The sequence below is a fragment of the Chiloscyllium plagiosum genome, unplaced genomic scaffold (genome assembly GCF_037043375.1).
Source record: "Chiloscyllium plagiosum isolate Xiang-an unplaced genomic scaffold, Cpla_swu_hap1 HiC_scaffold_35, whole genome shotgun sequence".
In the NCBI taxonomy this organism is placed as follows: domain Eukaryota; kingdom Metazoa; phylum Chordata; class Chondrichthyes; order Orectolobiformes; family Hemiscylliidae; genus Chiloscyllium; species Chiloscyllium plagiosum.
The window spans coordinates 15,657,256-15,684,036 of record NW_028270173.1 but is presented as its reverse complement, the minus strand read 5'-3'; the positions used below and the strand labels follow the sequence as shown (position 1 = coordinate 15,684,036).

Below are 26,781 nucleotides of genomic sequence, written 5' to 3'. Positions count from 1 at the left end.
TGCGCTGAAGCTTCGGGCAGCTGCCGCCAAGGCACGGTGGGGAAAGACCACCGTGTAACATCTGCCTGCCGAACGAAGAACAGGGGGCCCATGCAGTCACTTGGGCTCTGCTGACACCTCAGATAAATATATGGACATATGATAAACGTACAGACCTGTATGTACAAATGATAAATTCTGATCTCTGTATGCAAAGAAATGAAATGTTTACGTATGTATGGCATGACCAACTATACAGATCATCAAAATATTTTATGAATAAAGTATATTTTTGAAATTAAAAAAAAAGTATGCTTCCAATTAAACCTGTTGGACTATAACCTGGTGTTGTGTCACTTTGTACACCCCAGACCAACACCGGCATCTCCAAATCCGGAAAATCAGCACAGGGAGAGCTCACCCTCACTTCGGAAATCCTCCGCTTCTGGATCAGTTCCGTTTGTAGAGCTGCCGATTTCTTCTCTGTGAGAGAATCTAAGGAATATTTCAGTTGATCCTGGAATTGGAAAATAAAATTACATTCTTAAGGTGTTCGCCCCTGAAAAAGTGATAAAACCTTTTTAAAAATATTTCAGAAGAAGACGAACGTTACTGGGGAGCATTGTCAGCGATAGAGTTCCTGTCTGTGGTCCCTGACGGAGGGATCCGAGTCTCCCCTGCTCCAGACGTGTCTCATAGAATGGTCGGAAAAGGTTGATTAGAAATATGGATTACAAAATATAATGCTTACATTGTAGATATCAACAGCTTCATTGATCGGCAGGAAGTTGTGAGTTCTATGTTCCCGCGAATCTCTACAAACGTAACAGATCAATTTCTTGTCACTTTCACAAAACAGCTTCAGATCTTCCTGATGTTCCTCACAGTGAGGTTTACTTTCCTTCTCTTTCAGATCCAGCTTTAATTTTCGAGCTTTCTCGGCCAGATTCGCTATGGCCCGATTTCCGGAAACACCTCTCTACATTCCGGGCAGGACATTATCTCCTTCTTTTCCCAATTCTGGGTGATACAGGAGCGGCAGAAGTTGTGTCCACAATCCAGTGTAACCGGATCGATGAAGAATTCCAGGCAAATGGGACAAATTGTCTCCTCGGTCCAACTCTCTCCCTGCTGTCTGGAAGCCATGTTCACCCTCAGTACTTCCTGAGACAAACTGCTTTCAGTTTCAACGTTTCCCCGATGAATTTCACTGCAATACTCAGAGACTGATGACAGGAAATCGGAACGGGTCTCGGCTATTCAGCCCCCACCATTCAATATGATTTGTCTGATCGACTACTGCAGTGCCTTTTACAACCCCCCATTCCAATAACCCTGAATGCCGTTGGAAATCAAAAATCTGTGACCTCCTTTCTGAAACATATGATCTCTCACGCCCCTCTGCTATAAAGAGTTAGAAAGTTTCACAGCCATTATGGAAAATAGAGCATGAAAGCATGGGAAGGGGTAAAGCATGAAGACCACTGGCGATCTGTTGCAAGGGGTCTGTGGAATGCGACACTCGTCAAAAGGTCACTGTGGCAGGATGGGATAACAATAGTGGAATGCCCTTACACCAATAGCAGAGTAAGGTTGAGGCTGAAAGGTCATTATGGTGGGATGAAATAACACAGTTAGTAAAGTAAGCCTCACCTCCTAAATATCATCATGGCAGGACTGGGACAGGTTGTAACAATAAATATTTAGGACATGATGTTAAATATCTAATTAATAGTTAGTAGAGTCAGCTTGAGACAGGAGACCATTTTAGTAGACGGGGAGCTAAATATCTAATCATGACAGGTTACTCTGGGATGGAAGATCATTGTAGCAAATATCTAATTGTGACATTAGAATAACATTAAGTAGAAAGTAGGAAAAACTATAGCGGCAGAACTGGAGACATTATGGGAATTAACATCATTGGTTTATTGAATAGCTGGAGTGAGGTAATTTCGATTAATACAGTTGGATATGCTGATAAGCGAACAAAAACATAATAAATAAAGGAATAAAAAAAGGGGCCACTCAAGAATTTGCTTTCTAAGTGTCACAGTTGTCTGTTTGTAAATAAAAGACCTACTCCTTGAAGAACTCTTCGCATCTCCTGGTGATTCTCTACATTTTCTCCACGACACCATCCAAGTGAATTCAAAATGTTTCCTCTCTCAGACCAAAGTGAGAACCGCCTTATGTTTAAGTTGGGCCCTGGTTCAGGAATCTCCAGTCATTGGGAATATCTTCCCTGAAGAGGCACTGTCCACCTCTTTAAACACTTTGTGAGTTTCAGCTTGATCACCTCTCATTCTTCACAACTCTGGGGAATACAGGCTCCGTTTGCCTAGCTGCTTATCATTGGATGCTATCCCGTCATCCTGGGAATGAGTCTGGTGACCCTTTGCTGTGTTCACCGAATGATAATTACTGTATTTAGTTCCTCCGATATGGAGATGAAACGTACATAAAGTCCTGCAAATGCAGGATAACTGAGCACCTATCAACTGAAGCAAGTTCTCCTTGCTCCTGTACTCAGATTCCCTTGCAATGAAGGCTCACTCGCATTACTTTAGCCTTCGTCATACACCCGCTTGGTAACTTTCGGTGATTTATTGAAAAGGACACCAAGGTCCTACTGTACACCTGCATCCTCAACCTCATTCTTTTGGAAATACCCTGCAAATCTGTTTCTCCACATGGTTTTACAGTTCTCCACATTATGTTCTATCTGGGCAATTCTTGCTCATTCTTGAAGCCTGACAATTCCTCAAAACCCGTTTTACACCTTCCTCACAACACACTCTCCCCCTGAGCATTGTACTCCCCACAAATCTGTAAAAGATTACACTTGGTCCCCAGCTTTTATTCACTGTTATATATTGTGGACATTTCTCATGAGTCACAGCCTGTCAATGTGAAAATGTCCCATTCACTCCTACTCTCTGTGCCTGTATGATCACCAATACCTTGTCGCCAACATCTCTGTGCCTAAGAAGGTTCATGCAGCATGTCTCGATGACTACTGCCCAGTGGTCCTAACTTTGCTGGTCATGAAGTGCTTTGAAAAGCTGGTCAAGGCATTAATCAACTCCAGCCTCCCCACTATTCTTAACCAACTCCAATTTGCCTATCAGACCAACAGATCCACTTCAGATGCTATATCACTTGTCCTTCACTCTTCCCCAGAACATCTTGACATCAAGTACAGCTACTTAAGAATCCTACTCATTGACTACAGTTCAGCCTTCAACACTATTATCCCCTCAAGACTGATTACAAAACTTAGCAATCTATTAGAGAGTCCCACTCTCTGCAACTGGATCCTCAGTTTCCTGACCTTCAGGCTACAATCAGTGAAGACTGGGGACAATATTTCATCCTCACTAACATTCAACATTGGATCCCCCAGGAGTGCATACTCAGCCCCCTACTACACTCGCTGTATACCCATGACTGCGTCACCAATTACCACAATAATGCCATTTACAAATTCGCTGATGACACCACCATAGTCGGTCAAATCTCAGCTGGCAATGAAACAGACTACGACTGGAGGTGGAAGACCTAGAAAAATGGTGCACTGATAACAACCAAGCTCTCAATGCCGGCAAAACCAAGGAACTCATTCTTGACTTTTGGCAGGATGTTACTCATGCCCCCCTTCACAGTAACAGCACAGAGGTGGAACGAGTGGAGAGCGTCAAGCTCCTGAGAGTGATCATCCACAACAAGCTTTCCTAGAATCTTCATGTGGACTCAGTGGTTACAAAGTCCCAACAACATCGTTTCTTCCTCAGGCAGCTGAGGAAATTTGGCATGACAGCAAATTCCCCTGCCAACTTTTGTCGGTGTGCCATCGAGAGCATTCTGTCTGGATGTATCACTACCTGGCAACTGTACCATTCAAGATAGGAGACAGTTACAGAGAGTCGTGAACTCGGCCCCGACGATCTCAAAGGCCAAACTCCCATCTGTAGGATCCATCTACCAGGCCGACTGTCAAGGAAAGGCTGCCAGAATTCTCAAAGGTGCATCCCACTCTGGCAATGTTTTTTTACACTCTCTTCCATTGGGGAGAATGTACAGAAGCCTGAACACATGCACCAGCTGGTTTGGAAACAGTTTCTACCCTACTGTTGTTAGAATTCTGAATGGACTCACAAACTCTTAACAAACTCTTAACATCCTTCTAAATTTTTCTACACTCTTTCCAGTTTAATAACGTCCTTCTCATAGGAACAGACCAAAACTGAACACAATACTCCAAATTCAGCCTCACCAATGTCCTGTAAAACTGGAACATGACTTCCCAACTTCTGTCCTCATTGCCCTGATGAAGACCAGTGTGCCAAAAGCCTTCTTCACTGCCCTGTCTACCTGTCAGTCCACTTTCAGAGAACTGTGCGCCTGAACTCCAAGATTCCTCTGTTTCACTACACTTATTAAGGTCCCACAATTCAATATGAAACTCCTACCTTGGTTAAATATTCAAAAATGCAATACCTCACTCATCCCTGTCTCTTCATTGCACTTCCACTCCACGTTTTCCTGATCTACCTCAACTTTTCTTGCGCTCCCCGTTCTTCCTTCCCCAGTCAAGTCTGCCTTTTCCTCTCGCCTCCTCTCTGTTTCCACCTCCTCATTCTTCCTTCCCTTTCCCCACGTACAATCTTTCATCCTCTCCCATAGTCTTTCCTTCTATTTTCTTCCACACTAATCCCATGGTTCCTTCTTCCTTGCTGCTGCTCAAACCCACTCTTCCTACCTCACCCCTCCCCTCACATGCTGTAAATTCTCCCTCCGGTCAGCAACTTTCAATTATCCCACCAATTCACTATTTTTTCCTACCTCAATATTCACACCCCTCCCCAATCGCCCTACCTCCCCCAAATTCTTACACCCTCCTCCCAACCTCCTCTCTTGCGTCCTCTCTTTTTTGCCCCTTTCTCTCTCTCTGATTATTAATTGATCTTTCCCCCAGCTCCAGCCTCTCTGACTCTGGATCCGAACACAGCACATCCCCGGCTCATCCTGTCTGAGGACCTGACCAGTGTGAGACTCAGAGACACCGAGCAGCCACTCCCTGACTTGCCGGAGAGATCTGATTCCTGGAGCAGTGTCCTGAGATCAAAGGGATTCACATCAGGGAGACATTACTGGGAGGTAGAAATGGAGGGGAAGAACAGGTGGGCTCTGGCAGTAGCCTAAGAGTCTGTGAAGAGGAAAGGGGGAATCGACCGAGCCCAGAGACTGGATTCTGGATTGTGGAGCTGTGTCCCAGAAGAGGTTATTTTACCACCACCTCCCACTCATGGAGCTCCCTCTCCTCAAATATGAATCCCCAGAGGTTTGGGGTTTTCCTGGACTATGAGGATGGACAGGTGTCCATTTACAATGCAAACACAATGTCCTATCTCCACATTTTCACCCACACATTCACAGAGAGGATCTTACCCTTCTTCCATGTGGGAAGAAATGATGGCGGGAAAAACTTGGCCCCGCTGACAATTTGCGGGATTAAAGGCATTGACAGATCCATCCCATAATTTCAAACCATCCTCCTACCTCCTGCCAGCTGTAAACTGATGGGGGTCGGTCTCGGTCTGGGGGAAAGAAAGAGGGGGCAGCGAAGAAACAAAGAGAAACTCAATTGTAGAGAGGCACTGACTGGGTAGAGTGAGCTGTGAGCTGCAGGAACCCTAGGGCCTTCCTGCCTGTAATGTTGCTCCACAGGCGGTAGGTGGTGCTACATGACAGTGTCGGAGATGAATCAGTCAGTGGTTCTCAGACTGGGTTCAGTGGAGTCTTTCCAAGGGTAACACCAAATCATTTCTCACAAGTGTGATTGAGAAACTCATGGGGACCATTCCTGATGAAGGGCTTTTGCCCGAAACGTCGATTTTGCTCCTCCTCGGATGCTGCCTAAACTGCTGTACTCTTCCAGCACCACTAATCCAGAATCTGGTTTCCAGCATCTGCAGTCATTGTTTTTAACTCATGGTGAGGGAATGGAAGAAACATTGCAAGAATAGACCACATTCCACAAGTTAGCCGAAGTTTTACTTATTTTAACATGGCGACTTGAGCGTGAAAGCCCTTGACATCAAAGCCACCTTTCATCAAGTGTGGTATCTCGGCAACCGAGCAAATCTGGAGTCGGTGAAAATCGGGAGTTGTGCGGGCAATCTTTCCACTGGCTACCTGGCACACGGGAAAATGGTTGTGCTTGTTGGAGCTCAATTATATCAGCTCCAGTATATCTCTGCAGGAGTTCCTCAGTGTAGTGCCCTTGCCCCAACCATCTTCAGTTGCTTCATCAATGACCTTCCCTCCACAATAAGGTCAGAAGTTTGATGATTGCACATCCTTCAGCACCATTCCTGACTCCACATATTCTGAAACAGAACATGTACAAATGCAGCAAGAACTTGACAATATAGAAGCTTAGGCTGACAATGTCAATTAAAATTTGTGCCACACAAATGCCGAATGAGAGCCAATCCAGCTACTGCCCATTGACATGCAATGGCTTCATTAAATTCCCTGCTGAAAACATCCCAGTGGTAACCATTAACCAGAAGTACAATTGCCCTCACCATATAAATGCAGTAGGTTTCAGAGCAGGTCAGAGGCTCAGCATACTGTATGAAGTCACTCACCTCCTGACTCCCCAAAGCCTGTCTATCATCTACAATGCACAAACCTGACTGCCCCGGCCGACCCATTGTCTCAGCCTGCTCCTGCCCCGCCAAACCCATCTCTGCATACCTCAACACGGTCCTGTCCCCCTTAGTCCAAGACCTCCCCACCTACGTTCGAAACACCACTCACGCCCTCCACCTCCTCCATGATTTTCGCTTCCCCGGTCCCCAACACCTTATCTTCACCATGGACATCCAGTCCCTATACACCTCCATCCCCCATCACGAAGGCCTCAAAGCCCTCCGCTTCTTCCTTTCCCGCCATTCCAACCAGTACCCCTCCACTGACACACTCCTTCGACTGACTGAACTGGTCCTCACACTGAACAACTTCTCATTCCAATCCTCCCACTTCCTACAAACCAAAGGAGAAGCCATGGGCACCCGCATGGGCCACAGCTATGCCTGCCTCTTCGTAGGATATGTGGAACAGTCCATCTTCCGCAGCTTCACTGGCACCTCACCCCATCTTTTCCTCCGCTACATCGATGACTGTATCGGCACTGCCTCATGCTCCCATGAGGAGGTTGAACAGTTCATCCACTTTACCAACACCTTCCACCCCGACGTCAAATTCATCTGGACCGTCTCAGACTCCTCCCTCCCCTTCAGAGACCTTTCCATTTCTATCTCGGGCGACCGAATTAACACGGACATCTACTATAAACCGACCGACTCCCACAGCTACTTAGACTACACCTCCTCCCACCTGCCCCCTGTAAAAATGCCATCCCATATTCCCAATTCCTTCATCTCTGCCGCATCTGCTCCCAGGAGGACCAATTCCAATACTAAACGACCCTGACGGCCTCCTTCTTCAAAGACCGCAATTTCCCCCCAGACGTGGTCGACGATGCCCTCCACCGCATCTCCTCCACTTTCCACTCCTCCGCCCTTGAGCCCCGCCCCTCCAACCGCCACCAGGACAGAATCCCACTGGTCCTCACCGACCACCCCACCAACCTCCATATACAGCGTATCATCCGCCGTCATTTCCGCCACCTCCAAACGGGCCTCACCACCAGGGATATATTTCCCTCCCCTCCTCTAACAGCGTTCCAAAAAGACCACTCCCTCCATGACTCCCTCGTCAGGTCCACACCCCCCACCAACACAACCTCCACTCCCGGCACATTCCCCTGCAACCGCAAGAAATGCAAAACTTGCGCCCACACCTCCCCACTTACTTCCCTCCAAGGCCCCAAGGGATACTTCCATATCCGCCACAAATTCACCTGCACCTCCACACACATCATTTATTGCATCCACTGCACCCGATGTGGCCTCCACTATATTGGGGAGACAGGCCGCCTACTTGTGGAACGGTTCAGAGAACACCTCTGGGACACCCGGACCAACCAACCCAACCACCCCGGGGCCCAACACTTCAACACCCCCTCCCACTCCACCAAGGAAATGCAGGTCCTTGGACTCCTCCATCGCCAGACTATAGCAACACGACGGTTGGAGGAAGAGAACCTCATCTTCCGCCTAGGAACCCTCCAACCACAAGGGATGAACTCACATTTCTCCAGTTTCCTCATTTCCGCTCCCCCCACCTTGTCTCCGTCAAATCCCTCGAACTCAGCACCGCCTTCCTAACCTGCAATCTTCTTCCTGACCTCTCCGCCCCCACCCCACTCCGGCCTATCACCCTCACCTTGACCTCCTTCCACCTATCGCATTTCCAGCGCCCCTCCCCCAAATACCTCCTCCCTACCTTTTATCGTCGCCTGCTGGACACACTTTCCTCATTCCTGAAGAAGGGCTTATGCCCGAAACGTCGATTCTCCTGCTCCTGAGATGCTGCCTGACCTGCTGTGCTTTACAGCAACACATTTTCAGCTATCATCTACAATGCACAAGCAAAGAGTGTGATGGAATACAGTCCACTTGCATGGGTGGATGCAGCTCCAACAATACTCAAGAAGCTTGACATCATCCAGGACAAAGCAGCGCACCTGAATGGCACTACATCAACAAATACCTGTTGCCTCCGCAACCAATGCTCAGTAGCAGCAGTGTGTACTATCAACAAGCTGAACTGCAGAAATTCACCAAAAAGCCTTGGACAGCACCTTGCAAACCCATGACCACGTCCATCTCGAATGACAAAGTAGCAGATACATGGAAACACGGCCCCCTGCAAATTACTTCCAAATCACTCACCAACCTGACTTGGAAACTTGTCTCTGCGATTGAGTGGAAACCCAAGAATTCCCTCCCTCAGAGTGTTGTGGGTCGACCATGTGAGTTTGCACATGGACTGCAGCCGTTCAAGAAGAGAACTCACCACTTTCTCAAGGGCATCTAGGAATAGCCCAGCAGGAAGAACACATGTCCCTTGAGCAAATACAAACATGAGTATTTCCCCCACTAAACCTCTTGAAGAGGCAGCACAGTGGCTCAGTGGTTAACACTGCTGCCTCACAGTGTCAGGTTCCATTCTAGCCTTGGGCGACTGTCTGTGGATTTTGCACATTCTCCCCATGTCAGCGTGGGTTTCCTCCCCAGTCTAAAGATGTGCAGGTTAGGTGAATTGGCCATGCTAAATTACCCATCGTGTCATGTGCATTAGTCAGAGGGAAATTGGTCTGGGTGGGTTACTTGTCGGATGGTCGGTGTGCACTTGTTAGGTTGAAGGGCCTGTTTCCACACTGTAGGAAATCTAATCTAATTCCCACTTTCTTCATAGTGATGGGGATTCTTGGTATTATGATTTTCAGCAGGGAGACTCTGATGCACTTTCGGTGGCACAGGAGTTGGGAGACCAGCTGCTGCTGTGATATTTGGCTCTCTTCAATTTGGACTCAGGCAATGGGCAAGTGCCAAGGTCAACAATGAGTGTTTCTGTTATTTTCAGGTTAATGTCTGCAACTGTGATAAACTTGTCAATTTCACTTCACTGGAAATCTAATCCTGCTGCAGTAATGTCCTTTCATGGTAAAGTAACACTGACAAAGTGGATTGGGTTTGTACAGGTCTGTGAATATTGTTTTTTATATTTATAAATGTATCAATTTTCATGTAAATAATGTCACATTAAGGGAGGTTTTATGTCATAGTATTCAGTAGAAAGGAACTCGTATATCTATATAGGTTCCTTTTAAACATTAAGTCGGACTTCAGCCTTTCCAACATTTATGTGGAGTGAGACTGCGGTGAAGACCGATTTAACGATCTGTGTTGGATATGATGTGCAATTCATTGCATTAATCAGGCCATTTCCACATAATGTTTCTCCCCATGAAACTATCTGTACTGCAGAATATTGGTGGAGTTACAAAATACATTTCTTTCTGATTTAATGTTCTTTCTCATCACTGTCCACATAAGTGTCAATAACCCTTGACTCACAAATATTCAATTGCTCATTTTGTTGATAGCATGATAAAGTACACTGTGCGTGCAGCCCTCTCAATTTTCTATGGCATATTTTACTTGGATTTGGGGAATGGTGGGAGGACATGATAACTGGTTCACTTGGCACAGAGTCTTCAATCAAAACTGCTGCAGTAAAACTGAACTAGAATTTATGTTAAAGAAAAATGCTGACAAAAATCAAAAGAATTATAGAGACATTGAGGCAGCAAATCATCAAGTCAAAGAACACAGAAACAGCTCCTTTGGTCCAACTCATCCATGCCAACGAAGTCTCCCAAACTAATCTAGTCCCACTTGCCTGTATTTGGTCCTTGTCCCTGTAAACGTTTTCTATTCATGAATCTTCCAAATATCTTTTTAATGTGGTCACCATAAGTGCATCTATCACTTCCTTTGGCACATATGCACCATCCCCGATGTAAAAAGGTAGCCCCAATTTCCATTTTGAATCTTTCTCCTCTCACCTTAAAAGTTATGCCCTCTAGTTTCAAACTCCCATATCTTCAGGAAGCCACCTTTGCTATTCACCTTACCTACACTCCTCATGATATTATAAACGTCAACCTCCTGTGCTCCAGTGAAAGACGTTCCAGTCTATCCAGCCTCTCCTTATAACCCAAAACCTGCAGCCCAGGTGACATTCTTGTAAAACTTTTCTAAACCTTCTCTGCTGTAGTGATATTCTTCCAAAAGCAGGGAGACTAAAAATGTACACTTTACTTCAAAAGAGGCCTCACCAGTGTTTTGTACAACCACAATCTGCTATGCCAGCGCTTAATTCTTACTGCAAGAATTAAGTTAGTAAAAGATAAAGTATTAATTTTTACGGCTTATTTCACCTTTAAGATGACTTCATGCCCATTGCACTCAAACACTTTGGTGACACAAATGGATCAGAAACATGACACAGGCCAATGATTTAATTTCTTGTCAGGTGTACTAATAAAAAAGACAGTGAAAAGTGTTGTTAAGTGTCACCACTGATAGTGCCATCTTAAAACACAGAAAATAAGCCAAAACACAGAATACAAACTGAGAAAAATAAAACAATGGAATTCACCTTAAAAAACTTATCTCAATAAAGTGATGTGGCCTTTAGAACACCTCCAGCTTCTCGCTCAGACATGGGCCCAGATACAGAGTTCTCCATGCCAATGCCTCAAGTCCCCTGCTGCTAAACCAACGACATGACTGCTGCCTCACATCATCACACCATCGTTACCGCAACAATGAGTTACCACACTCCAACACCATCTCGCATCCACCAGTGCCACCACCATGACTTCACACTGGGCCGGCCTCACCTGTGAAGCCACTGCTAGAGCTGCAGGGTCCTGGCCTGGGAGCAAACTCATTGCCGTCGCAACCTCAGCCATCTGGCGCACAGGCTGAGCCACAGATCTGGAGCTTTGGCTAAGCCTGTTAGTGTGGACCTGATGGCTCAGATTGGGACCTGCTCTTTTCTCACCAGGAGACCTTCGGCTGGTGCATTTGTCTCACTCTAGCATTGCTGCTGCAACTACCAAATGTCTTCTCGTTTGTGATGTACTCAGCCTCACCACATCCCATGACTGTGACGCCATCTCCATCCGCTACTCTCCACAGGATCCATTCGATGCGAGGGAGAGCAAAACGTTTAACATGATCCACATAAATAAAGTGTGTGTCTCAAATATTCTCTTGCAGTTTAACAATTTGTCACTTCTTTACACGATGTGCAGAGTACTGCAACACCAATGTTGTTTAATTAAAACTGAACAATTTGATGTTCCTGTGTTGACCCTTAATCACTGTCATGCAGTTGTGTAGAAATATCAAATGGAAGGGGATTGGAACGGTTTGGCTGCCTAATGTGTCTCAAAACTGGGCAAACCTCTAGTACAGTTCAATGAAGGGTCTGACCAGCCCCAAGACTTCAATTTACTAAAGCTAGAAAAATGAGAATCAGCAGGAGTGGGCCATTTTGCTCCTTGAGCTGTTCTGCCATTCAGTAAAAATTAAGGCAGAGTTGGCCAGAGTTATAAAACAATAAGGTACAGGAGCAGAAGTCGACCATTCAGTCCATCAAGGCTGCTAATCCATTTGATTGTGGCTGATACATTCCTCAACTCCATTCTCCTGCCTTCTCCCAAACCTTTGATGTCCCTACTGGTTATGAATCTACCAATCACTGTCTTACATACACTCAATGACTTGGTCTCCACAGCTCTCTGTGGCAATGAGTTCCACAGATTAACCACTCTCGGGCTAAAGAAATTTCTCCTCATCTGAACATTAAAGGGTCATCCCTTCATTCTGAAGCTGTGTCCTCATGTCCGAATCTCCCCTACAGTAGAAACATCTTTTCCATGTGCAGTCTATCTAGGTGTCTCAGAATTCTACAAGTTTCAATCAGCTCCCCTCCCATCCTTCTATACACCAAGGAGTAAAGACCCAGAGTCCTCAACCACTTCTCATTTGGCAGGACTTTCATCCCCAGAATCATGCTTATAAACGTCCGCTGGATCTTCTCCCCTTAGAGATACTGAACAGAGGGATTTAGGAGTCTTAATCCATGCATCACAGAAAGCTGGCATCGATTTCAGTGGGTGTTAAAGATGCCAAATGGAATGTTGGCAATATTGCAAAGGCCATGAAGAATAAATGGTCACCTGGACCATCTCTGATACCTCCCTCCTCTTCCTCGACCTCTCCATCTCAATTAATGATAACTGACATGACACTGACAACTTTACAAACCCACCGACTCCCACAGCTACCTGGATCACACATCTCCCCACCCTACCCCCTGCAGAAATGCCATCCCGTATTCCCAATTCCTCTACATCCGCCATATCTGCTCCCAGGAGGACCAGTTCCACCACAGAACACAGCAGATGGCCTCCTTCTTCAATTTCCCTTCCCACGTGGTTGAAGATGCCCTCCAACGCATCTCATCCACATCCTGCACCTCCGCCCTCAAACCCCACCCATCCAACCGTAACAGGATCCCCCGGTCCTCACTTTTCACCCTACCAACCTTCGCATAAACCGCATCATCCGCCGACATTTCCATTATCTCCAAACGGACGCCACCACCAGAGATATATCTCCCTCCCCACCCCTTTCCGCTTTCCACAAAGACCATACCCTCCGTGACTACCTGGTCAGGACCATGCTCCCCCAACAACCCACCCTCCCATCCTGGCAACCTCCCCTGCCTCCACAGGAATTGCAAAACCTGCGCCCACACCTCCTCCCTCACCTCCATCTAAGGTCCCAAAGCAGCCTTCCACATCCATCAAAGTTTCATGTGCACATCCACCAATGTCATTTATTGTATCCGTTGCTTCCGATGTGGTCTCCTCTGCATTGGGGAGACTGGATGCCTTTTCAAGAGTACTTCACGGAACATAGAACAGTACAACACAAAACAGGCACTTCAGCCCATGATATTGTGCCGACCATTAAACATTTTCGGGACACCCACATCAATCAACCCCACCGCCCCATCACCTGAACATTTCAACTCCTCCTCCCACTCTGCCAAGTACACGCAGGTCCTGGGCCTCCTCCACCTCAGCTCCCTCACCACTCGACGCCGGAGGAAGAACGCCTCATCTTCTGCCTCAGAACACCTCAACCCCAGTGCATCAACGTGGACTTCACCAGTTTCCTCATTTCCCCTCCCCCCACCTTACCCCAGTTCCAACCTTCCAGCTCAGCACTATCCACATGACCTTTCCTACCTGCCAATCTCCCTTCCCACCATTCCACTCCACCCTCCCCTCTGACCTATCACCTCTATCCCCACCCCCATTCATCTATTGTACTCTTTGCTACCTTCCCCCACCCTCCTCTCTGATATATCACCTCCATCCCCACCCCCATTCATCTGTTGTACTCTTTGCTACCTTCTCCCCAGCCCCATCCCCCTCCACTTATCTCTCCACCCTGTAGGCTTCCTGCCTCCATTCCTGATGAAGGGCCTTTGCCTGAAATGCCGATTTTCCTGCTCCTCGGATGCTGCCAGACCTGCTGTGCTTTCCCAGCACAACTCTAATCTGAAAGTTTGCCTCAGTTCTGTTACAGGATTATAAAGCACTAGTCAGATCACCATTTTGATACATGAACAGTTTTGGCCTCCTATTCCAGGGCAAGAGTTACTGGCATTGAAGACAGTCCAGAGAAGGCTCATTTAGCAGATACCATGTTTGAAAGAACTTTGAAGAGAAATTGAGTGATTGAGCCTCTGCTCATTGGAATATAGAAGAATGAATTCCCCGTAGGCTGCACATATTTACAGTCATACATGGGATTTCAGGACCTGCCCACAAAGCCATCTGTGTGGACAGTAAATGAAGGAGTGCCCAAGAGCTCTATGCAGCACATGCCCAACAGCCATGTAAACAACCTTGGAAAACCAGATGGCTCTACACAAAGCCCAAACCTTCTGTGGACACTACTCAGCCATGCAATCCCTCGCAGCTCAAGACACGTGTTCATTGACGCAGGCTCTGAGAAATGGAAGGAGCAAGGTTACATCATCCTCACTTGGCGAATTGAAGTCAAAAACTTGGATCGGGAGTTTGCATTATTGTCTTTTTCCTCCTTATAAATAGTTAGGCAACTTTAACCTGAATGTAGGCAGAAGTGAGGACTGCAGATGCTGGAAATCAGAGTTTAGAGTGGTGCCTGAGAGAGGAATCCTGATTGTGAGAAACGAAACTCACATATTAATAAATTTCAGTCCGAGTCAAATTCTGAAGCAGCGAATTTTATTGATATGTACTTGCAAGAATGGGTGTCTGACGAGTAAGCACCTCGATCTGAGGGTTACAATCTGATTTATGCAGTTCAGCTGCGTCTCTTGGTCCTCCCCTTTTACCCCAGTGGTTACTTTTGCTGTAGTGCGCAGCCTATCGCAAGATCTAGCTTCACTCCTCCTTACTCTAAGCCTGTCGCCCCTTACACTTATTTATCTCACTCCTTATATGTGACGATCCTGGCACAGTTTGCTGTCTTCGTGCGATCATCCTGCCAAACTAAATTCTATCCATTGGCCACATCCCTCCGACGACTGGCACACTATTCTCCTGTTACTGGTACATCCCGCTACATGGTTGCTCTGCCCTATTAGTCATAGATAATTCTACCTGTTTTGCTTCTTCTGTTTTCCTATGCCTGGTACATCCTGCTCCACGATTGCTCTGCCTTATTAGTCATAGATAATTCTACCTGTTTTCGCTTCTCACTGTTTAGTATTTGCATGCGCAGCCTAATTTTACAATGCAAGCTTTTGCAGAAGCAACACCTGTTACCTTATTCTGCACAATTTTAACCTTATACCTTACAATCCCCCCTTTTCTGCTTGGCTACTAAGTGTTGTCTTCGGCATTTGTCTCATACGTTACCTTTCAGTTCACTGGTACCATCCCTGAGACTTCATTTATAGTGGCTAATTCCTTAAGGTCACCCATCCCCTCAATGTTCAAGAGATTGAGTCCTTCTGCCTGATTACCTTTTAGAGGCATTTGTTTTGCCAAGGCCATCTCAATTAGTCGCTGGGTTAACCCCATACGCAAGGTATGATACAATAGCCAATTGCTGTCAGTACCCCTGCTACCACTATCAGGGAGGTGAGGATGGAGACTACCACGCTTTTCCACTTCCCAAACCATGATTCCAGCCATCCTGTGAGTGATGTGTCCACTCCTGAGTTCTCAGCCAATTCTGCCGCCAAGGTGGTCAATCCTCCCAAGGCGAGAGATTGACCGATCAGGTGCTGTATTATTTGGAATAATGGTGCCACAGCTGCCTCCTAACATCACACATACACCCCCTTTTCCGGCTAGGATCATATCTAGGGCCAGTCTGTTTTACCAGGTCATTCTGATGGTTGCATCAATTTGCTTGGAAATACCCTTGACTGTATCTGTAGTATAATTGATGAATCTTTGCTGGTTGTAAAAACTATAGTTTATCCAATCTACATTTTTGATGACCATCGCCCATCAAAATAGGGCTGATCCAAAACCTGCTGCAATCTGGTTGCGGGCCTTGAACTTATCGGGGACCCCTTTAGGAACTCCTGTCGAGTTGAGATAAATCCTATCATCAAAGAAGTATCTAATAGCGATCTTTTACTCCTCTCATTCTTTGTTACTACCCCTTCTCCTTCTCAAATGCCAAGGTGAATGGGATTGCCAATTGCACATATCCCTCTCCAGTCAGGAGGTAGGATAGGTCACAATATTCTGCCTCCACAGTACCACCAGAGATCCATCCGGGGAACCCTGAGTGCTGAGTAGTTCCCTCTTTTGTCTGTCATTCTGAGTGTCTACCCATAAGCTCAGCTTCCCCAAGTCTCTAGACTGATTTGTACCCTGTCGGCTTATACACGATGTGATTCCTGACCGTGGTCAAAAACGGGGTGGCGGGGGCGGGGGGGGGGAGCTTCAAACCTGTCTTCTGCAAGGGAGGGAACGTTAGAGATAGGTATATACAATTCCTATCATTCCATGCAGTCTTATCCTGATACAGGGCTATCATACATTCCATGCCCTTCCTGTTTCGGGTTCCACCCGAGCGGAAAGGGGACTGTGTGGGCAGAGGGTCTACTGGAGGCACATGCATAGCAATTGCTTTTATTCAGAGATGAAAAACAGGTATTTTACACATTCAACCCAGGCATTTGTGTCCCCATTTCCAGTTTCTATTTCAATGGTCTGCTTCAAGTCCTTGATCTCTATAATTTTTACCACCTTTGGGTTGTTGGGAGGGGCAAAAGGATGCATCTTACTATCAAGTTGTTTGGCTCGTTTTCTGTTTCCTACGACTATTTGGAAACAGCAGCCCAAAAACACTTCCCAGTGGCAGCCATTATTAGCTTTAAATAGTTACTAAGGAGTCGAGACTTTTTACGGGGAAAGAAGTCTTCAAAGGAGGTATTTCTAATGGTAAGAAGGATTTCGGAAGAAATATACTCCCTCTGATTCTTTCCATCTGCGCATTTTACTAGGCTGCAAGCATCAACCTCTATTACTTGTGGATATTCAGACTCAGAGACCGTTAATAACAAATATGGTGATGACAGAATCGTTTGACAAAATCCCAAAACTAAGAAGGCTAATATCGTAACCCTACGCATCCCCAGAATCCTACAATAGTATTGAAGGACTGAGAGATTTAACAGGCAACACAATGTATAGATATCAAAAAGAAACTATCCCGCATCCGCATAAAAATCAGTTACTTAAAGTCTTTTGAGTCTGAGTTTCAGTGGTTCTTCCATTGATTTGGCTGTCCAGACTTCTTTCTTAACCGGGGATTCTACCGGTCCTTTCATCCTGGTGTAGTGAGTCCATCCTTTCTCCGCCGTGCGTATCACTATGTCAGTAGTCAAAAGAGCCTGGTACAGTCCCTCCCAATCCAGTTGCAATTTAATTTCTGTCCAAGACTTAATTAGGACCCAATCTCCCGGCCGGATGGGATGAACGGTGAATAGAAGGGGCGGAGTCTGTGCCAGTAATCCCTGTCTCCTAAGAAAAGACAAAGACGAGGCCATACTCAGTATATACTTTCTTAAGAACAGATCTTTAGTCTCCATGGTTGGCAGTTCCCCTTTCATTCCCAGACAGGGCAGGCCAAACAATATGTCATAATGGGACAGCCCCATATCCTTCCTTGGGGCTGTCCGCACTCGCAAAATGGCTGTAGGTAAACAGTTAGTCCAAGGGAGTCTAGTTTCTACTACTAATTTAGATAACTGCTTCTTGAGTGTCTGGTTCATTCTCTCAACCTTTCCTGTTGAAGGTGGATGCCAAGTGTGGAATCCCAGGAGATTCCTAGCCCCTTCATTACACCCTGGAGTACCCTGGAAGTAAAATGAGTTCCCTGATTTAAATCTATATATTCCACTATCCCATATCTGGGGATTATGTGTTCAAGTATTATCTTGGACATCTCACTTGCAGTGGCAGTGGCTAAAGGGTACACCTCCACCCATCCAGATAGGTGATCAACCATTACCAGCATATACCTCAGACATCCCACTCGGGGTAATTTGGTATAATCTATCTGACTGCTCTGAAATGGTCGGAGCCCAGGTTCTCTCCCTCCTGGGACTTGTTTTCTCAATACCTTCTTGTTGATTTTCTTGCATGTAATACATCCCTCACATATCTGTTTGGCTATTGTATAGATCCCTTTGCATCCATATTTCCTTAAGATCAAATCACACATTGCTTGCACTCCCCAGTGACTCCCCTGGTGTAAGACAGCCATAATTTCTCGCATCATCATCTTATTTAGCATCTCCCGACCATCGGGTAGCATCCAGCACCCCTCTACTGTCTGCATAGCTCCCATGCTTTAACTCTCTCTCTTCCTTCGCGCTAAATATCGGTCTCCCACCAGGTTCCTGCACCATTGGTACCAAAATATATATTGTAACGGGATGAGGGTTCAAAGCTGCTTCCTTAGTGACTTCATCCGCCAATCTATTTCTCTTTACTTCGGGATCATTTCCCTGCTGATGTCCATTTATGTGGACTATTGCTATTTCCAATGGCAACAAAGGGATTCCAATACTTGCTTTACCAATGCCTCATGAGCCAGTTCTTTACCCCTACTGTTTATCAGTCCCCTCTCCTGCTATATCTTCCCAAATGCGTGTGCCACCCCGAAGGCAGAGTTAGAATGTTAGAATTTGGTAGTCTCCTAGCCGTGCTATTCCATCCACTACCGTATATCCATTACATCTTTTACCTTCAATCGCTCTGGAGGAACCATCAATGAGCAGCCTGGCCCCTGCATGCAGAGGGATGTCTCGAGGTCCGTTCTTGCTTTAGTCTGATATTCTATCATGTCGAGGCAGTCATGTTCTGGGTCTGAGGGAGATTCATCCTCCCCTCTCCAGAGAAAGGTAGCTGGATTCACACAAGTGTGTGTGATCAATGTAAGGTCATCCCTCTCGATTAGAATTGCTTCGTATTTTAGAAATCTAGAGTCCGTAAGCCACCTCCCTGCCTTCTGGTTCAATATAATCCGTACTTGATGCGGGGTGCTTACTGTCAAGGCCCCTTCGAATGTGAGTTTTTGACTTTATTCCACTAGTAGCGCAGTCACTGCTACTGCCTGCACACACTCTGGCCACCCTCTGGAGACTGGACCTCACAATTTAGACAAATTTGCGACTCGCTGTTTCATTCCCCCCCACCCGGCACCACCCCCCCCCTCCCCCCCCACCCCCCCCCGCCCCCATCACTGGGTTAGGACCCCTAGGGCCGCTCCCTTATCAACGGTGGAAACAAGTGAAAGAGTTTGTCCAGGGAAGGTAATGCAAGGACAGAGGCGTGAATCAAGAGTCTTTTCAACTCCTCTACTAACTCCTTTTCTTCATCTGTCCATTTTAACAACTGTGGTTATTCCTCTAATAGTTTCGAGTATAATTTCCTTGTCGTTTGGGTGTACAAGTCAATCCATAACCTACAATAACCCGTAAGCCCCAGGAATTTCCTTAATTCTCGCTTAGTCCGAGGAAGTGGCATTCCCACTATTCCTTCAATCCTTTCAGGGCTAATTTTCCTTTTCCCTTCACTGACCAAGTGTACTAAATATTTAACTTCTCTTTCTACATATTGTAGTTTGTTCCTCGAGACCCTCAATCCCTTTTGCCCCAGAAAATTTAGCAATTGATTAGTTGCTTCCGTTGTTCCCCTCTCATTTTCTCCCATGTCCAATAGGTCTTCCTCATATTGCAGAAAAGTCGTGCCTTGGGGACTTATAAACTTTTCCAAAATTTGTTCTGAAACCTGGCCAAACATGTTCAGGGATTCCGTGAAGTCCTGTGGAAGCACTGTCCATCTATATTGTTGTTTTCGCCGGTCTAGGATCTTCCCACTCAAAGACGAGCATGTTTCGACTTTCTTCTGCCAGTGGACATGTCCAAAAAACATCTTTTAAATCGACCACACTGAACCATTGTGGTCATGTGAAATCTTACTCAAAAGGGTATAAGGATTGGGAACAACAGGATGACGAATCTGTAGTATCCGGTTAAGCACTCTCAAGTCTTGTACCAACCGATAGTTGCCATCTGTTTTTTTTTTTACTGGCAAAATAGGGATATTATAAGGGGACATACAAGGTTCCAAAATGCCATCCTTAATGAAACCCTCAATCACAGGTTGTAACCCCCTTCATCCTTCGGTCGAGATGGGGTATTGTCTTTCGCATACCGTCTCCCCCACTTTTATCAAGCTAATTTCTAGAGGGGGAATACGCAATCCCCCTCGATTGCCTTCACATGCCCATACTGTGGGGCTATTTGTTTCTCCTGTACCTCGGTCAAAATGGCCATTCTTATTACATTTTTTCGCTCGCACAGTCCAATTTCTAGTCCTAAAAGTGTGATTAAATCCCTTCCTAACAAGTTGCTCCCTATGTCCAGAATATATAAGAATTGTTCTTCAACACTTCTTTCATTATTTTCAACTGTTCTAGGTTCAAATACAGGGACAGTAAATCCTTCTCCCTTCACTCCGGACTCTGTTATTTTCTGATCTGTAAATTGTACTCCTCTGGATATAAAATTTAAGGATGACCTCGCTGCCCTCGTGTCTACTCGGAAAACTACATCTTCCCTATAAGGGCCCACCTTTACATTCCCAGTGGATCGCCGGGAGCAGGAACCCCTGACACCGCTAGTCTTAATCAAAGTTCATGAGTGGGATGGTTTTTTCTTCTCTTTGTATTTTGCGTGAGTCCAGTCCTATCCGGGCAAAGACCTCACTGACTCTGCAATGAAATTATTTAATTTTCCCACCAGAAAGACTCCACTGACCCTGCAGGGAAATGACTTGGTAAATCCAGGAAAGATCCCACTGACCCTGCAGTGAAATGTTCTAGTCTCCTCTTGGAAAGACTCCACTGAACCCAGTCTGAGACCCACTGACTGATTCAGTTCCAACACTGTCATGTAGCGCCACGTCCCGCCTGTGGAGCAACATGACAGGCAGGAAGGTCCCGGGGTTCCTGCAGCTCACAGCTCACTCGACCCAGTCAGTCCCTCTCTACAATTGAGCTTCTATTTGTTTCTTCTCTCCCCCTCCCTCCTTCTTTCCCCCAGACTGAGACCGGCCCCCATCAGTTTACAGCTGGCAGGAGGCAGGGGGACGGAGTGAAATTATGGGATGGATCTGTCAGGGCCCTTTAATCCCGTAGATTGTCAGCGGGGCGGTGACTTTCCCGCCTTCATTCCATCCCGGATTGAAGATGGGAAAGATCCTCTCAGTGAAAGTGTGGGTGAAAGTGTGGAGATGGGACATGGTGTCCGCATTGTAAAATGACACCTGTCCACCCTCATGGTCCAGGAAAACCCCGATCTTCTGGGGATTCACACTCAGGGAGAGGGGGGTCAGGAAGGGGGAGGTGGCGACATCCGGGTACCAGCCCCACAATCCAGAATCCAGTCTCCGGGCTTGGGGTGATCCCCCGTTTCCTCTCCACAGACTCTCGGATCACTTCCAGAGCCACCAAAACATCTCCCCCAGCTCCACCTCCCAGTAATGTCTCCCTGATGTGAATCCCTCTGATCCCTGGACGCATTCCCAGGAATCAAATCTCTCCGGGGAGTCAGGGAGCAGCTGCTCTGTGTCTCCGAGTCTCACACTGGTCCGGTCCTCAGACAGGATGAGCCAGGGATGCGCTGGGTTTGGATCCAGAGTCAGAGAGGCTGGAGCTGGGGAAGAGATCAAATAACACCGTCAGAGAGAGGGAGGGAGAGAGTAGCCACGCAGAGTGAGGGGAGCAGGTACTGAGGGGTTGAGGAATGGAGGAGGATGAGAGTGAATGGAAGACAGAGAGTCTGGAATAGGGGAATTTGAACAGGGAGGCGAGACAGGGTAAGGGGAGTGAGTGAGGGTGAGTGCAGTGAGTGACGAGAGTGGAGGAATGACGAGGTGGAATGGGTAAGGCGGAGGGATGGGAAGGGAGGAGTGATGGAGGAGAGATGAGAGGGTTCATTTGGAGGGGCGTGGGCAGGGAAATGAAATGCATAGGAAGAACAGAACCCTAGCGCTAACCTTAACCCTATTGCTGTAGGGAAAGAAAGGTTAAAGAGAGGAGGAGAGTGAGGCGATGTGGGATAGAAGGCGGTGAATGAGGAAAGGTGAGAGAGAGATGACGGCCGAGTGAATGGGCAGTATGAGAGAGAGAGAGAGAGAGAGAGAGAGACAGAGGTGGGGAGAATAAGGGGGAGCTCAGAAGGAGGTGAGCAATGGGAGGGTTGAGTGCTCAGGTGAGAGCGATGGGAAGGGGTATCCCTTGGGACGGGATCATCTGGGGAGCCAGGAGAAGTGGGGAGAAGAAGGGGGAACTGTGTGGATGGGAACTGTGATGGTAGTGGCAAGGGGGAGTGTGCAGGGGAGGATAAACGGAAGCAGAAGGTGAAGGGAGAGTGAGAGCAGAAGTGGAGTGAGAAAAAACACTAAGGGATGGGGAAGGAGAGCGAGCGAAAAGGGATAGCAAGGGGGTGTGGGACAGCAGAGGGGAGTGTCAGATGGTGGGGCCAGGAGGGGGAGGGGAGAGTGATGACCAGATTGAGGGGCTATGGGAGAGCTGAGGGAGAGTGAAGGGTTCAGTGAGAGTGAATGGTATGGACAGGGTGGGGGAATGGCTAGTTCCAGGAGGAAGAGACAAATGAGCAGGGCAGAGTGAGTAGAAGAGTGATGGCGATGAAATGGAGAAGGGAAAGTGAGAGGAAGGGGAGAATAAGAGGAGGGGAATGTAATGAGGAAGTGATCATGAGGGGTGCGATAACAAGAGGAAGGAAGGATGAGGGTGAGGGGAAAGGGAGATTGGGGCAGAAGGGGACAGGCAGTGGAAGGTTGGTAAATCAAAGAAAAGGGGAGAGTGAGGTGATGTGAGGGGGTGGGAATGGGAATAGTGAGGGGAGGTAGGAGTGATGGGCAGCTAGGTAGTGGGGAGACTGAGGGAGGGTTGACTGAGGTTGCATTTGTAAGGGAGAGTTTAGCGAAGGGGGAGGGGAGCATCATGGAAAATGGGAGGAAATGAGGAGAGGTATTTGACCTCAGGGCAGGGAATGGAAGTGTGAAGCAATGGAGCAAGTGATGGAGGAGGGAATTATTGGAAGCGAAGTAAGGATATGGGAGAGGGTGTGGTGGTTTTGTGAGGGGAGGGGTCTGTTTGGGATGGGGTAGAGGAGAGTGAGTGATTGTATAGAATGGGAGGGTGACAAAGGAGGTCTGCAAAATAAGTGGACATTTGAGGTTTGGAGATCGGGAGAGTGAGTGGGAGGGTTGAAAGATGGAGATACGTGAATGAGGGGAAGGGAGAAAGGGAGTGAGAGTAAGGAGGAAGAGATGGCTGAGCTGGAGGGGAGAAATACAGGTTCCTTTTGGCCACGGCAGAGGAGAGTGAGTGGCAGGGAGTGACAAGGTACATAAGTATGTGTTAAGAGGACAGAGAATTAATCCATGTGAGGAAGCGAGAGAGTGCAAAATAAGGTCTTGTGGGGATTCTGAAGCTGAGTGAACTGGAGGATGAGGTGGAGTCTGTGCGGTGGGAGAGGAGAGTCAAGATGAGTGGAGTTTAGGGTGGGGGTTTCAAAGGAAGGACAAAGTGGGGTCTCGGAAGTTGAGGAAGGCTGTGGAATGTGGAGAAGGTGAGTGAATTTGAGGATGAGGTGGAGGGGGAGAGATGTGGAGGCAAGAGTGAAGGGGAAGAGGAGTTTGAGGAGGCAAGGTTAAAAGGGAGGGGAGAGTCAGGGGTGGGGGTAATCATGGCAGAGTGATTATGAAGGAATGGTGTGGAGGGGGAGGGTGAACATGAGATAGGAGTGAGGGGCAGTATAAGGCAGAGGGTGAGAGCAGAGCGAGGTTGAGGGGAAAGTGACTAGATTGGGAAGCTGTGTTCAAGAGGCTAGTGAGGGAGAGGGAAGCATGAGCTGACAGGGTGGGAGGAGTGATCAGGAGGTGGATGTGAGATTGAGGGGGAATGGGAGAGCAGGAGAGAGTGAGGGGGCATTGATGGGTTGGTGCAGGCAAGCAGACTGTCAGGGGGATGTGGAGTGACAAGGATAGTGAGGTGGAGGGGAGAGTGAGGTGGAGGGGAGAGGGAATTGTGAAGGTTGGACAATGGAGGAGGCCACAATGATTCAAACCCGACATTGGAGGAACAACACATTCACCACCTGGGCGGTCGACAGCCAGGAGGACTTAACGACGAGATCTTCCATTTCAAATAATCTCCCTACCCATCCCCCAATCGCTTCTGAGCCCCTCCCCCTCCCTTCCACTACTCCCAGCCACCAACCAGACTCATTCCACAAAATAAGAAGATTGGCAGAAATGGTCTATAAGATCCCAAACACTAGCTACACGGTGGGGCAGAGAATAATCAGGAGATAAAAAGTGCAAGTAACATTATCCTCAAACATTTATCAGGGGCAAATGTTTGGGCAACTTTTATCAACATGTCGATTGAAACTGTGAGATTAGCAGTGGAAACCATGAGCACATAGTTTCCTAGAACAATATTGTAAATACAACTACGTATTTGGCTATTTTGAATCTGGTAATGTATAATGAGGCAGGTTTAGTAAATGATGTCAGAGTCAACACTGACCATAACATGGAGGAATGTAGCATTCAGTTTGAAAGGGAGGATCTTGTTGGGAAATAACTGTGCTAAGCTTAAACAAGGGTAATTGCAAAGGAATGAGAGCTGAGCTTGCTGAAACATCAGGCCGTTGTGTCAACAGCAATCACCAACCTCATTTCATCTGGGGATCTGCCCCCACTCCAAATGCCTCCAGCTGATAGTCCCCCTACCCCACACAGTTCACTTCTACCTCCTTCTCAAAATGCACAAAGAGGATTGCCCAGGCAGACCCATTCATTCTGCCTGCTCCGGCCTCACAGAACGCATCACTCCCTGCCATGACTCAGTCTTGTCTCCCCTGCTCCAGTCCCTCCTCACTTACAGCCAACATTCCTCTGACACTTTATGCCAGTTCCAAAAGTTAGTTTGCGGCTCCAGTTGCCTTCTCTTTACCATGGATATGCAATCCCTCCACAATTCCATCCCCTACCAGGATGGTCTCAGGGCTTTCCACTTCTTCCTGGATCAAAGATACCACCTCTCCTACCCCACCACCCTCCTCCCCTTGTCCGAGCTCATCCTCACCCTCAACTTCTCTTTTAACTCCCCTCATTTTTTTGGGTCCAAGGGGTAGCCATGGGTACCCACATGGGCCTCCAGTCTTGTCTGTCTCTTTGCGGGGTACATGGAACATTACTTGTTATAGTCCCATTCCAGTCTCGCACACAAGTCTTTCTCTAATGTGTTGATAATATCATCGATGCTAAACTCCTTCCAAGTTCCACCCTGCTCTCACCTTCACCTGGGCCATCCTTGACTTCTCCCTTCCTTTCCTCAACATTCCTGTTTCCATTTCTGGTGATAGACTGGCCACTAATATCCACTATAAACCCACTGACTCCCACAGGTACCTGGATGTACATCCTCGCACTCTGCTTCCTATAAAGACTGCATTCCTTTCTCCCAGTTATTCCATCTCCATCGCATTTTTTCCGATGCTGTCAACTCAACAATGGAGCTTTCAAAATGTCCACCTTCCTCCTGAACCATGGATTCCCCAGCACAGTTGTTGACAGGGCCCTCAACAGTGTCCAACCTATCTCTGGCATTTATGCCCTCACCATCTCTCTTTCCTCCTGCAACAGTGATAAGGTTCCCCTTGTCCTAACTTACAATCCCACCTCGAAGTTCATTTGCCATAATTTCTGCCACCTCCAGCAAGATGCCCCCGCCAGACACATATTCCTCTCCCCTCCCTTGTCCACCTTCCATAGGGACTGTTCCCTTCAGGACACCCTGGTCAACTCTTCCCTCACTCCCAACAGTCCCCCACAGCCTCATGGTACCTTCCCCCATAACTGAAGAAATGGAACACCTGTCCGTATCCTTCCTCCCCCACCCCGCCTCAGTATTCAAGGGCCCGAACAGACCTCCAGGTGAAAAACAACGCCTTCTCTGCACTTCACTCAATCTAATTTACTGCATTCGCTGCTCACAATGTGGTGTCCTCTACACTGGGGAAATAAAGCAGAGACTGGGTGACCGCTTTGCTGTACACTTCATTCTGTCTATAAAAATGACGTTGAGCTGCCAATTGCCTGCTCCTTTAACACATCATCCTGTTCCCTGTCCAACATCTCTGTCACAGGCTTGATGCAGTGCTCCAGTGAAGCTCAGCACAAGCTGAAAGAACAACATCTCATTTTCCATTTCTGGACTCTGCATCCTCCAGGACCCAATATCAAGTTCGATAATTTTAAGGTCTGCGCTCTCCCATGTCCTTACTTCAACCCCAACGGACCAAGCCTCATTATACAGAGTCTGGTATGACACACAACCCATTGTTAGCCACAAATGGTCCCATTAACAGCTCCTCACCCTCCGAGGCAGATTGTTATCCATCTCTTGGTCTGTTCAAATGCCATTCATTGTATTTGGGCTCTATGCCCATCTATCATACAGTCCTTACACTAACTCCCACAATAACATCTGCATACGAACCGACATTTTCTGAGCTACCATCAGTTCTGAGGAAGGGTCACTCGATCCAAAACATTAAATCTGAGCTTTCCCAGTAATTTCTGTTTTTGTATCTTATTTACAGCATCCACAGTTA

At 47.1% G+C, this 26,781-nt stretch overlaps 1 pseudogene across 1 annotated transcript in view; it reads right to left on the bottom strand.

Annotated features, from left to right (window-relative positions):
- Positions 1–26,781, bottom strand: part of LOC148140103 (E3 ubiquitin-protein ligase TRIM69-like) — a 63,891-nt pseudogene that overhangs the window by 18,065 nt on the left and 19,045 nt on the right. Inside the window, exons 7-8 of the transcript XR_015752914.1 lie at positions 731–792; positions 401–496 (exon numbers count right to left, since the gene is read on the bottom strand). The product of XR_015752914.1 is annotated as an E3 ubiquitin-protein ligase TRIM69-like (transcript). The remainder of the gene's footprint in view (positions 1–400; positions 497–730; positions 793–26,781) is intronic.